General features: G+C 33.8%; 1 pseudogene; it reads left to right on the top strand.

The window, feature by feature from the left end:
- Nucleotides 1-12,994: 12,994 nt before the first annotated feature.
- On the top strand, nt 12,995-13,899 carry LOC127541455 (stAR-related lipid transfer protein 7, mitochondrial-like; annotated as a pseudogene).
- Nucleotides 13,900-14,099: the final 200 nt, after the last annotated feature.

The raw sequence follows: 14,099 nt of genomic DNA, 5'->3' as shown, positions 1-14,099 counted from the left end.
GGCCAAATTCACAGCCAAATTTATTGTCAGGTAATCAGAGCTGCAGTTTCTGCAAAAGAATTTTGCAGTTCAACTCTAGAGAGAACCTGAGTGTACAGGACTTAACTTACCAGGTAATTGTTAGAATCTTCTTAAGACAATTAAAATGGAAATGGCTTAGTTTCCTGGCATTGTGTTGGTAGATTGTCCAGTTTCATAGGTATACAATATAGTCAGCATAGCAGCTTTGTAGACCTTTCAGTATTATATGTAGCCAACTTTCTTTTATTTTCTATGGGTTTTTTTTTGCATCCCCCAAATGCTGAGATAGCTCTGGTAATGCATGCAATCATCCTCATCATCTGTGTATATCCCTGGAAAGTATACTGCCATGTTAAGTGAATTTATATACAGTAGTCAAAATTTCTCCAATTACTGTGACTGAGGTTCCACATTTAGATGGTGTGGTATTGGCAGGTGGAAAACTTCTGATTTTTTGGAGAGGCTAAGCAGGAGAGAATCGATCCATAACTGTTTCATCTCAGTCTCAGAGGTTGCATTAGGGGCACTATCATCAATGAAAAAAAAGTTGGATGACTACTTTCCACTTTAGTCTGGTTCATAGCCTTTTCAAATTAAATAGTTTACCATCTGTGTGATAAGTGACCTTAATGGTACTTTGAAAATGTCTCATAATTTTGAAGAAATCATGCTCGAAAGGAAGATAGCAAGTATATAGCTCTGTTTTATTCCATTGGTGACTAAGAAAGCATGAAACCATTATCCTTCATTCAGAACCTGTGTGACCATACTATCATGAAACTGGTGTACAACACTGCTGAACTTCTCTAGGTAACCAACTTTCACCATAATCTTTTACATGCTCTTATGACTAAAAGTATTAAAGGTATTGAGTTAGGTTGATGAATGTTGTATATAGATCTTTGTATACTGTTATTGGCATTTCTCTTGGAGTTGTCAAGTAGCAACTATAATGTTGGCTGTTACTTGGTACTTTCTGAAGCCATATTTGCTCTCAGATGGAGGACCATCTTCCAGGTGAATAGTAAAATAATAAAATAGTTAAGTATTGAATGATTGGTATCTTGATTAGCACATGAATTTGATTTAAGTGAGGCAGAGCTGTGTAAAGTGGTTAACCTTGCTCTTTCTTCTAATCACCATAGTCTAATAGCAAGACAAAACTGTGATGACTGAGAATGCACACTCAGACTTAGAATTTTGAGTCATTATTTTTCTATAGCAAACTAATATGAAAAAGGTAGTGTGTCTATAAACAAAATGGAAAAGATGTGAATGAATAACCTACAGATCCTGCAATCATGGAATTTACTATATATCATTAGGGGAAAATGATATATACACAAATAAATACAATAAGAACAAAAACATAACTAAATAAGTGATTCAGGCAAAGTCCCAAAAATCTAAGGAGAAAGAGATCACTTTGAACTTGAGGGGAGATGGTGCTTCATGGAAAAGAGGGAATCAAAGCTGATTCTTGAAGAGATGAAGAAATTCACCTATTAGGATAGGATTGAAATTGGAAGAGGGGAGCAGCTAGGTGGCACAGTGGATAGAGCACCAGCCCTGAAGTCAGGAGGATCTCAGTTCAAATCTGGCATCAGATAAGTCAGTAAATAAGATCAAGAAACAAAGATCAAAGGTGTTAGAGAATTAGAGGACTGTCCATACTATCCATCTTTGGGTCATGTATGTGAATGAAAGAGATAAATGTGAGATGTGGAAGTAGAATTAACAAGATTTGGCAACTATACAGAGTGGGAGGCATAGGATTAATAATAATAACTATACTTTAATAATACTCATACTTTAAAGGAAAGAGAAATACAAGGAAGATCCTAAAGATATAAACCTCATGATATGCAATATGACACTGCAATTAATATAAACAAGGAAGTTTGAGCGAATGGTTGTAGCCATGAAATACATTAAATTTTAGATACCTGTTAGAGGTGTTTACCAGGTAATCAATATGTAATTGGAATTTAAAAAGGAGATTTAGGCTGAATATATGGGTGAATAGATGCGGTACCCACATTCAGGAATACTCAAATTAAAATCTGTTGTCAGTGGGGCAGCTAGGTGGCGCAGTGAATAGAGCTCCAGCCCTGAAGTCAGGAGGACCTCAGTTCAAATGTGGCCTCAGACACTTAACACTTCCCGGCTATGTGACCCTGGGCAAGTCACTTAACCCCAATTGCCTCAGGGAAAAAAAAATTTGTTGTCAGGCAGTTACTAGCTGTGTGACTTGGACAAGTCACAATCTTCATCTGGTTTGGTGGCTTCATCATCTGAAAAATGAGGATGATAACATCTCCCTCCTAGGACTGTTTAAAGATCAAATGAGATATATGTAAAGCATTTCATAAACTTTAAGATGCTAAGACTTGACTTGACCATTGATTTACCCGTGTGTGTGTGTGTGTGTGTGTGTATATATATATATATATACATATATATATATATATTTATAAACACTCAGAACTTCATAATTTAGGCAACTAATCATAATCAGATCAGCAAACTTTATTAATCCATTTATTCAAAATAAACAAATTGCCCTATTCAAAATGTCCTTGTCTTCTATAGGGAGAGGATTTGTAGTCCAGATCATCCATTGATTGACAACCCTTACTTTCTTTCTCACTGTTCAGCAACAACAATTATAAAGACAGAGACCCAAAGATGTGGATTCTTGGAGGAAGAATTTTAATGTACACCCAAGCTACCATTCATGATCACTTATGAGATTGTAGGAATGATTGGAGAGCCACTTGCTTGCATGTCTGTGAAAAACAAACTGCCTGCCCTTTTTGTAGTGGCTAGAAACTGGAAAATGAATGGATGCCCATCAATTGGAGAATGGCTGGGTAAAAATGAATGTTATGGAATATTATTGTTCTGTAAGAAATGACCAACAGAAAAAATAGAAAAAATACAGAGAGGCTTGGAAAGACTTACATGAACTGATGCTGAGTGAAATGAGCACCCAGGAGATCATTATATATTTCAGCAACAATGCTGTATGAGGATGTATTCTGATAGAAGTGGATTTCTTCAACAAAGAGAAGATTTAATTCAGTTCCAATTGATCAATGAGGGACAGAATCAGCTATACCCAGAGAAGGAATACTGGGAAATGAATGTAAACTGTTTGCATTTTTGTTTTTCTTCTCAGGTTATTTTTACCTTCTGAATTCAATTCTTCCTGTGCAACGAGAGAACTGTTTGGTTCTGCACACATATATTGTATTTAGGATAAACTATAACATATTTAATATATATAAGACTGCCTGTCATCAAGGGGAGGGGATGGAGAGAGAGAAAGGAAAAATCAGAACAGAAGTGCATGCAAGGGATAATGGTGTAAAAAATTACCCATGCATTTGTACTGTCAATAAAAAGTTATTAAAAAAAAAAAAGAAAAACAAACTGCCCAATTTGTGATATTTTGATTATATATATGTTCCTTTTTGGTACCTTACCCATGATCTCCCCATAATGATATTACCTTTATGTGGAGCAATGTATGGAGGAAAAAAGGAAGGATAAGAATAGCTTTGCCTTCTTTATTCTTTTCTTTATATCAATTCTTTATTTCGATTTTAAAATCAATTTTTCCATTTGACTAAATGCTTTTAGAATCAATCCTTCTTATCAAATATCTTTTAAAATTATGTTTCTGGATAACTGATGCATGTGATTAACATAAGATAAAACTCTGGGGGAAACCTTTTATTTAAATTATAAGCACCATGGTATAAAAATGACATGACTTCTGAATCGGAGTCAAAATATTTGAGTTTAAAGTTCTACTCTGCCAATTTCTAATGGTGAAACTGGTTAAGTTTTTCTCATCTGCAAGATAGAGATTCTAAGGCTTATCATATGCCTATTATACAAGGGTTTTGACTTTGAGAAAAATGCTTTGTAAATCATAAAAAGCTAAATAAATTTCAATTCATATCTTTGAGTTGGAAGGCTCTTAGAAAGTGCATCTCAATTCAGGACTCCCTTGGTCTATACAGTCAACCTTGTTTGACCTTCTCTAGTGACAGGGAACTTGCTACTTCACAAGACAATCCATCTCATTTTTAGATGGTTCTGATTGTTAAAATAAATTCTACTTTATGCCGGACTGAAACCTGATTTCTTCAGGTTTAGAAGGAAAGAGCTTCTAAGCTCTTCGAATTCTAAGAAAGTGCCATCCAAATCCAGAGACAGAATTCTGGAGACTGAATGTGGATCAAAGCATAGTATTTTCATTTTTTGTTGTTGTTTGCTTGCTTGCTTTTTTCTTGTGTTTTCCCCTTTTGATATGATTTTTCTTGCATAGCATGATGAATATGGAAATATGTTTAGAAGAATTGCACATATTTAACCTATATCAGATTGCTTGCTCTCTTGGGTCAGGGAGAGAGGGAGAAAATTTGGAAATACAAACTTTTGCAAAGCTGAATGTTGAAAACTATCTTTGCATGTATTTGGAAAAATAAAATTCCAGTTAGAGTTGGGAAAGTAAAAGCTAATGACTCCATGAGACATCAAAAAACAATGAAACAAAATCAAAGGAATGAAAAAATAGAAGATATTGTGAAACATTTCATTGGAAAAACAATTGATCTAGACAATAACCTGGAGAGATAATTCACTAATTATTGAAATACCTAAATATCACATTTTAAGAAATTCCGAAGGAAAGTAGCCCTGCTATCCTAGAACCATGAGTAATATAAAATTGAAAGAATTTACCAGTCACCTCCTAAAAGGGATCTGAAAATGAAAACTCCCAGGGAATATTATACCTATATTCCAGAGCTCCTATGTCAAGGAAAAAATATTGCAAACATCCAAAAAGAAACAATTTAAGCATCATGGAGCCATAATCAGGTTAATACAACATTTAGTAACTTTTACATTAAAAGGCTTGGAATAAAAGAGAAATACTAGGATTCAGTAAAGTTAAACTGTTTATATTCCTATGTGATAAAATAGTACTTGCAATTCCGAAGAATGTTATCATTATTAAAGGTAGTTAGAAACAGTATACATAGAAAGAAAACACATATGTGAGCTGAATTTAGTGGGATATCTTAAAATTTAAATAGTAAGAAAGGGTGAGAAACAGGGATATAACAAGAGAAGGAAGACATAGACTAGGGCAATTTATCTCACATAAAAGAGGCATGAAAGTTGAAAGGAAAATGGGGGGGGAGGATTATGATAATGCATAGAACTTATTTTATTTTAACTTTTCAGGTAGAGTTTCTTTCTTTTAAAAAAAATAATAGCTTTTTATTTTTCAAAAGACAGCAAGTAATCTAGTATAGCTTGAACGTGAACAATTCTTCTAAATATATTCCCATATTTATTCTGCTGCACAAGTAAAATCAGATCAAAAGGGAAAAATGGGAAAGAAAAATCAAGCAAGCAAACAATAACAAAATAGGTGAAAATACTATGTTGTGATCCACATTCAATCCCCATAGTCTTCTCTCTGAATGTGGATGACTCTCTTCATCGTAAGGCTATTGGAATTGCCCTGAATTGTTGAAAAGTGCCAAGTCCACCAAGTTGGTTATCACATAATCTTGCTGTTGCTGTTTGCAATATTCTCCTAGTTCTACTCACTTCCCTTAGCATCATGTAAGTTTCTCCAGGCCTTTCTGAAATCATCCTGCTGATCATTTTTTATGGAACAATAATATCCTGGAACATTCATATACCATAGCCATCCTTATCTCAGATCAAGCAAAAACAAAGATTGATCTAATTAAAAGAGATAAGGAAGGAAACTATATCTTGCTAAAGGGTACTATAGACAATGAAGCAATATCAGTATTAAACATATATGCACCAAGTGGTATAGCATCTAACTTCCTAAAGGAGAAGTTAAGAGAGTTGCAAGAAGAAATAGACAGCAAAACTATAATAGTGGGAGATCTCAATCTTGCACTCTCAGATTTAGATAAATCAAATCACAAAACAAATAAGAAAGAAATTAAAGAGGTAAATAGAATATTAGAAAAATTAGGTATGATAGATCTCTGGAGAAAACTGAATGGTGACAGAAAGGAGTATACTTTCTTCTCAGCAGTTCATGGAACCTACACAAAAATTGACCATATATTAGGACATAAAGACCTCAAAATTAAATGCAGGAAGGCAGAAATAGTAAATGCTTTCTTTTCAGATCACCATGCAATAAAAACTACATTCAACAAAAAGTTAGGGGTAAATCGACCAAAAAGTAATTGGAAACTAAATAATATCTTAAAGAATGATTGGGTGAAACAGCAAATTATAGACACAATTAAGAATTTCACTCAAGATAATCATTATTAAAGGTAGTTAGAAACAGTATACATAGATGGTGAGACATCATACCAAAATTTATGGGATGCAGCCAAAGCGGTAATAAGGGGAAATTTTATATCCTTAGAGGCTTACTTGAATAAAATAGAGAAAGAGAAGATCAATGAATTGGGCCTGCAACTTAAAAAGCTAGAAAAAGACCAAATTTAAAACCCCCAATCAATTACTAAACTTGAAATTCTAAAATTAAAAGGAGAAATTAATAATATAGAAAGTAAAAAAAAAAAAAAACTATTGAACTAATAAATAAAACTAAGAGTTGGTTTTATGAAAAAACCAATAAAATTGATAAACCTTTGGTAAATCTGATTAGAAAAAAGGAGAGAGGGAAATCAAATTAGTACTCTTAAAAATGAAAAGGGAGAACTTTCCACTGATGAAGAGGAAATTAAAGAAATAATAAGGGGTCACTTTGCCCAACTTTATGCCAATAAATTTGATAACCTAAGCGAAATGGATGACTACCTCCAAAAATATAGGCTTCCCAGATTATCAGAGGAGGAAGTAAATTGCTTAAATAGTCCCATTTCAGAAAAAGTAATAGAACAAGCTATTAATCAACTCCATAAAAAAAAAAAAAATCCCTGGGACCAGATGGATTTACATGTGAATTCTAGAACAATTAGCCCCAATGCTTTATAAAATATTTGAAAAAAATAGGGAATGAAGGAGTCCTACTAAATTCCTTTTATGACACAGACATGGTACTGATACCTAAACCAGGTCGGTTGAAAACAGAGAAAGAAAATTATAGACCAATCTCCCTAATGAATATTGATGCTAAAACCTAATTAAGATATTAGCAAAAAGACTACAGAAAATCATCCCAGGATAATACAGGATCAAGTAGGATTTATACCAGGAATGCAGGGCTGGTTCAATATTAGGAAAACTATCAATATAATTGGCCATATTAATAATCAAATTGACAAAAACCATATGATCATCTCAATAGATGCAGAAAAAGCATTTGATAAAATCCAATATCCATTCCTATTAAAAACTCTTGAGAGTATAGGAATAAATGGAATTTTCCTTAAAATAATCAATAGCATCTATTTAAAACCAGCAGTAAGCGTCATGTGTAATGGGGACAAACTGCAACCATTCCCAATAAGATTAGGAGTGAAACAAGGTTGCCCACTATCACCGTTACTATTTAATATTGTATTAGAAATGCTAGCTTTGGCAATAAGAGATGAGAAAGAGATTAAAGGAATAAGAATAGGCAATGAGGAAACCAAATTATCACTCTTTGCTGACAATATGATGGTATACTTAGAGAACTCCAGAGACTCTACTAAAAAGTTATTAGAAACAATCCACACCTTTAGCAAAGTTGCAGGATACAAAATAAACCCACAGAAGTCATCAGCATTCTTATATATCACTAACAAAACCCAACAATTAGAGTTACAAAGAGAAATTCCATTTAAAGTAACTACTGATTGTATAAAATATTTAGGAATCTATCTGCCAAGGGAAAATCAAAAACTTTATGAGCAAAACTACAAAACACTTTCCACACAAATTAAGCCTGATCTAACCAACTGGAAAAATATTAAATGCTCTTGGATTGGGCGAGCAAATATAATAAAGATGACAATATTACTTAAACTAATCTATTTATTTAGTGCTATACCAATCAGACTCTCAAAAAACTACTTTGATGACCTAGAAAAAATAACAATAAAGTTCATATGGAAAAACAAAAGGTCAAGAATTTCAAGGGAATTAATGAAAAAAATCAAATGAAGGTGGCCTAGCTGTACCAGATCTAAAATTATATTATAAAGCAGCAGTTACTAAAAACCATCTGGTATTGGCTAAGAAATAGACTAGTTGATCAATGGAATAGGTTAGGTTCAAAGGACAAAACAGCCAATAACTTTAATAATATAGTGTTTGACAAACCCAAAGATCCCAGTTTTGGGGATAAGAACGCATTATTTGACAAAAATTGCTGGGAAAATTGGAAATTAGTATGGCAGAAACTAGGCATTGACCCACACTTAACACCGTATACCAAGATAAGGTGGGTTCATGACCCAGGCATAAAGAGATTATAAATAAATTGGAAGAGCATAGGATAGTTTACCTCTCAGACCTGTGGAAGAGGGAGGAATTTATGACCAAAGAAGAACTAGAGATCACTATTGACTACAAAAGAGAAAATTCTGATTATATCAAATTGAAAAGTTTTTGTACAAACAAAACAAATGCAGACAAGATTAGAAGGGAAACAATAAACTGGGAAAATATTTTTACAGTCAAAGGTTCTGATAAAGGCCTCATTTCCAAAATATATAGAGAATTGACTTTAATTTATAAGAAATCAAGCCATTCTCCAGTTGATAAATGGTCAAGGGATATGAAGACACAATTCTCAGATGAAGAAATTGAAACTATTTATAGATATATGAAAATATGCTCCAAATAATTATTAATCAGAGAAATGCAAATTAAGACAACTCTGAGATACCACTATACACCTGTCAGATTGGTTAGAATGACAGGGAAAGATAATGCAGAATGTTGGAGGGGATGTGGGAAAACAGGGACACTGATATATTATTGGTGGTATAGTGAACACATCCAGCCATTCTGGAGAGCAATTTGGAACTATGCTCAAAAAGTTATCAAACTGTGCATACCCTTTGATCCAGCAGTGTTTCTACTGGGCTTATTCCCCAAAGAGATACTAAAGAAGGGAAAGGGACCTATATGTGCCAAAATGTTTGTGGCAGCCCTGGTTGTAGTGGCTAGAAGCTGGAAAATGAATGGATGCCCATCAGTTGTAGAATGATTGAGTAAATTGTGGTATATGAACGTTATAGAATATTATTGTTCTGTAAGGAATGACCAGCAGGATGAATACAGAGAGGACTGGCGAGACTTATATGAACTGATGCTAAGTGAAATGAACAGAATCAGGAGATCATTATATACCTCAACAATGATACTGTTTGAGGATGTATTCTGATGAAAGTGGATCTCTTCAAGAAAGAGAGCTAATTCAGTTTCAATTGATCAAGGATGGACAGAAGCAACTACACCCAAAGAAAGAACACTAGGAAATGAATGTAAACTGAATGAATATAAACATTTTTGTTTTTCTTCCCGGGTTATTTATACCTTCTGAATCCAATTCTCCCTATGCAACAAGAGAACTGTTCAGTTCTGCACACATTTATTGTATCTAGGATATATTGTAACCTATTTAACATGTAAAGGACTGCTTGCCACCTGGGGGAGGGAGTGGAGGGAGGAAGGAGAAAAATCGGAACAGAAGTGAGTGCAAGGGATAATGCTGTAAAAAATTACCTTGCCATGGGTTCTGTCAATAAAAAGTTATTTAAAAAAAACATTCATATACCATAAGTTATCCAGTCATTTTCCAGCTGATGGGCATCCACTCAGTTTCCAGTTCCTTGCAACTACAAAAAGAGATGCCACAAACATTTTTGCACATGTGGGTCCTTTTCCCTTTTTCATGATCTCTTTGATTTATAGACCCAGTAGTAGCACTGCTGGATCAAAGGGTATATACACAGTTTGATAGCCATTTGGGCACAGTTCTCAAATTACTCTCTAGATTGATGAACCTTACTTTTCAAGGAATTAGCTCAAAGGCCTCATTCTCAAATAGATAGAGAATTGAGACATTTATAAGAATACAAGTCATTCCCCAATTGATAAATGGTCAGAAGATATGAACAGGCAGTTTTCAGAAGAAGAAATCATAACTATCTGTAGTTTTTTAAATGTTCCAAGTCATTATTGATTAGAAAAATGCAAATTGAAATAACTCTGTTATACCATCTCATATCTATAAGATTGGCTAATATGACAGAATAAGAAAAATAACAAATGTTGGAGAGGATGTGGGAAAATTGGGACACATTCATCATTGATTCATGAGGAGTTTGTCATTGATAGCACTTTGAAAACATGTCCAAAGTGTTATAAGACTAGGCCTATCCTTTAATCAAGAAATACCATTACTAGGACTGTACCAAAAAGAGATTAAAAAGCAGAAGGACATATACGTATACATACACACACACATATACATATAGTAGCTCTTTTAGTGGTGGCTAAGAATTAGAAGTTGAGATCATGTCCACAAAACTGGAGAAAAACTAAACAAGTTGTAGTATATAATTGTAATAGAATACTATTGTGTTATAAGAAAAGATTCAGAATGGTTTCAGAAAAACCTGGAAAATTTTCATGAAATCTATGATGCTACCTTGTAGTTTGTGGATACTCCTTCCTCTATTCATAAAAATAATCTGTTAGCCCTCATTCAGCTCTTTTGGCTTGCTGAGGAGTTAAAGACGCTTCTATAGGTGACAATAAATTGAATATGCTTAAACTTTATGCCTCAGTTTACCTTAATTTCAATCATGACAGAAGAAAGGATTATACCTTGCTATGAGTGCCCATATGTTCCCCCCTTAGCTTCAGATTGGCATTAATAATTGTCTATGTGACATTTCAAACTGGATGTCTCAAAGAAATACTGAACACAAGATGTTTAAAACTAAGCTCCTTATCTCCCCCTAAACTCTCTTCATTTCCAAATTTCTCTACTTTTGGTGAAGGCACTATCATTCTACCAGGTTTTGGGCTTATTATATCAGTGTTATTCTTGGCTCTTCACTCTCCCTTACCCTCCATATCCAATCAACTGCCAATTCTTGCCATTTCTACATTCACTACATTTCTTTTATCAGACATCTCTTCCCTTAGTCAACTACCAACTAAATTCAGAACGTGATTATCTATTGCCCAGATTATTGCAGCAGCATCCTAATTGGTCTCTTTTACTTGTCTCTTCCCCACTCCAACCCATCTTATACATCATAGCCAAAATTATTTTCTGTAAAGACCTGATTCCTCTATTCAATCAATTGTAGTGCTTTCCTATTGCCTGTTGGATAAAATATAAACTGTTTTACCTTTAAAGAGATATATAATATGGCCTCAAATTCTTTCTAGCTTCCTTGGGTCTTACTTCCCTTCAAGTACTCATGCTGCTGTCAAATTCCCCTTCCCTCTGCTCCTCACAAAGTATCTTCCATCTCTTTTATTTCCATACCTTTGAAGTATCCAACCCCTATGACTCAAACATATTCTACTTTCACTTCATAGAATCCCTCTCTTCCTTTTAAGCTGTTGTTCAGGTACCAGAAACCTTTCTTGATTCACTTTATTAGCGCCACTTCTTCCAAATTAACTTGTATTTAATGTTAGTATTTGTTTATTTTCTATTTGTGTATTAAATGCTTCTATATGTATTTGTCTCTTCCTCTAGAAGATTAATTTCTTATGAGTATGCATTGTTTTATTTTTTGCACTTGTATCCCAACTGCCTAGCCCAATGCCTGGGAAATAGTTGTTGCTTTATATATAGTTGATAATTAAATTATAAGTACCACAATACAATTAAAATTACAAATAACTCAGGGAAATTTGAACAAATTATTTAGATCTAAATGGAGACTAATGTAGACCTAAAGTATGAGTAAGCAAAAGATCCAATCAGAGAAACTAAGCATTACAACAAACAAAATTATGATTCAAAATTTGTTTAAATATCATAGCAAATAAAGCAACATTACAAATTTTATGAGATATAGTTGAAAGTCTGTATGGGAAAATTTGTATCCCTAAAGAACACTTATATCAAAAAAAGTGAAAAATTGAATTGAGCATGTAACTACCAAAATAATCTGTAAAACCTACAATTTAATAACAAAAAAGACACTAAAATTCAGAGATAAAAAAAGAAAAATGTAACTAAGAAGAGAAATTAAATGGAAATGAAATATATGAATAAAAAGGTATTTATTAAGTCTCTTCACTAGCTAGTGCATTATTTTACTGCTGTGACCTAGTCTTCATGTTTTAGAAACTACTCATATTTATGATATATATTATGATTATGATATATATAATACCTGTAATAAAGGTAAGGTAGAGAAATATCACAATGTTCACGCAGGAAAGCCAGCAAAAGTAATATACAGGGTAAGGTAGCTAAGGTTAATGTTAAAACATTAACAAATGCTACTGGTTGGTTTGGTACTGCAATCTGTATATTTTAACTATTCTTATGAATACATAGGTTTGTAGGCTGGGAATGTTTAGAACCATTCTGATCATCTTCACATGGAAGACAGTGTAGTAAAGAGAGCTCATTCATACTTCTGTACCATTATCAATCTGAAGTAGCTCAAATTAGAGTAGGGCAGCTTCTGGTAGAAGACAAACATTTAAATCAGCTAAATAGCTGAAAGGTTACCTGGGATCTTCACTCTTCTCTTCTTTCATTACTTGGTTTATCTTTTTGACTAAGTTTTATAGAGAAGGAATTTTTTTTCACTAGGAAGCTAAACTTCGACTCAATACCTTTGTTAGTAAAATGCTGAAACTGAAGAGGGATCCTGGGAACTTTTCTGGAGATCTCAATTATTTGGGAAAGAGGTTCCTCATGAGTGGTTTCTTTTTAAATGGCATACCTTCTGTGACAATCCTTTCTGTAGGAGTGAACTGAGGGGGACATACAGGTTAGATCCACTTAGCAGGAATGTTCTACTCTCTGCAGAGGTCTCTCTCCTATATTTATTTTTACTGTATGAGTTCCATATAATTTGCCAACCTTGAAGATGGGTTGTCTGGGCTTGGGGAATTAGGGAAACTCTAAAGGACAGCCATTTCTGAGTTGGTTTCAGAAGGAGAATGAAAGATACTCTAGGCAGAATAAGGGTCTGTTCTTGCTAAAAAGCTAACCAATATAGATATATTACCATGTTGAGGGTTTGCCATGCCCAATTGATCAGTCATTTCTATGGCAATATCTACTTGGAAAAGACAGCCTGGAGCCATTTCAGTAGAAAGCATAACTTTCATAGCCTCTATGAGAATACTTGCAAATTAAATGAAATCTTTGTGTGGGAAGAGAAAAGAATCACAGGAGGAGAGGTGAAGAGATCTATTCATGAAGTTAAAAAGGATGGAGGAAATGTCCAGTCCCTTCCAAAGTTGTGGAGTCGAGTGGCACCCTCTGAACTGAAACTCTAAGTCAAAGAAACAAGTGATACAGCCATCAAAGAGTAGCCCCTGGAAATAGTGATAGATAAGAAACACTTCAAATTTTGGAGACATCTGATTAATGGTAACTCATTTATAACAATACATAATTTTTGTACTGTATACCAATATGACAGAAAACAGACAATTCTCCAATGTTCAGTTGGATTCAGAGTTTAGAAAGAAGTGGAATGCATTAATAATCAAAATGAAAGAGAACAAGAGGGATATAAGTGGTTCTGAGATTATTCACTTCATTTTCCTTATCCAATGTACTATTATCATTATGTGTACTGCTGGTACAGTGTATATCAGGAAAAACAATGTGATATTATTACTGTTATATGCAGTGTAATTTCCCAATATATCAGATCTCCTGAATATATGAATCTGATAATATAAAGATTTATCAGTCCCCACAAATTATTTGTTGAGAATAATTGGCTATTTGCTGATGTAGTGATAATTCTTAAACTGTGTTTTCTTATAACTTTGTCAACTGGATGATCTTTAGTGGCATGCCAGATTCCTTAGGGAAGCTGCATATGGCCACCGTGAAAGTCAAGAAATAGAAATCAAAGTTAAAGACTATATCTCAACCA

The sequence above is a fragment of the Antechinus flavipes genome, chromosome 6, assembly GCF_016432865.1.
Source record: "Antechinus flavipes isolate AdamAnt ecotype Samford, QLD, Australia chromosome 6, AdamAnt_v2, whole genome shotgun sequence".
NCBI classification, from domain to species: domain Eukaryota; kingdom Metazoa; phylum Chordata; class Mammalia; order Dasyuromorphia; family Dasyuridae; genus Antechinus; species Antechinus flavipes.
Note: the sequence above shows the minus strand (reverse complement) of the source record. Positions and strands in the feature narration are given on the sequence as shown.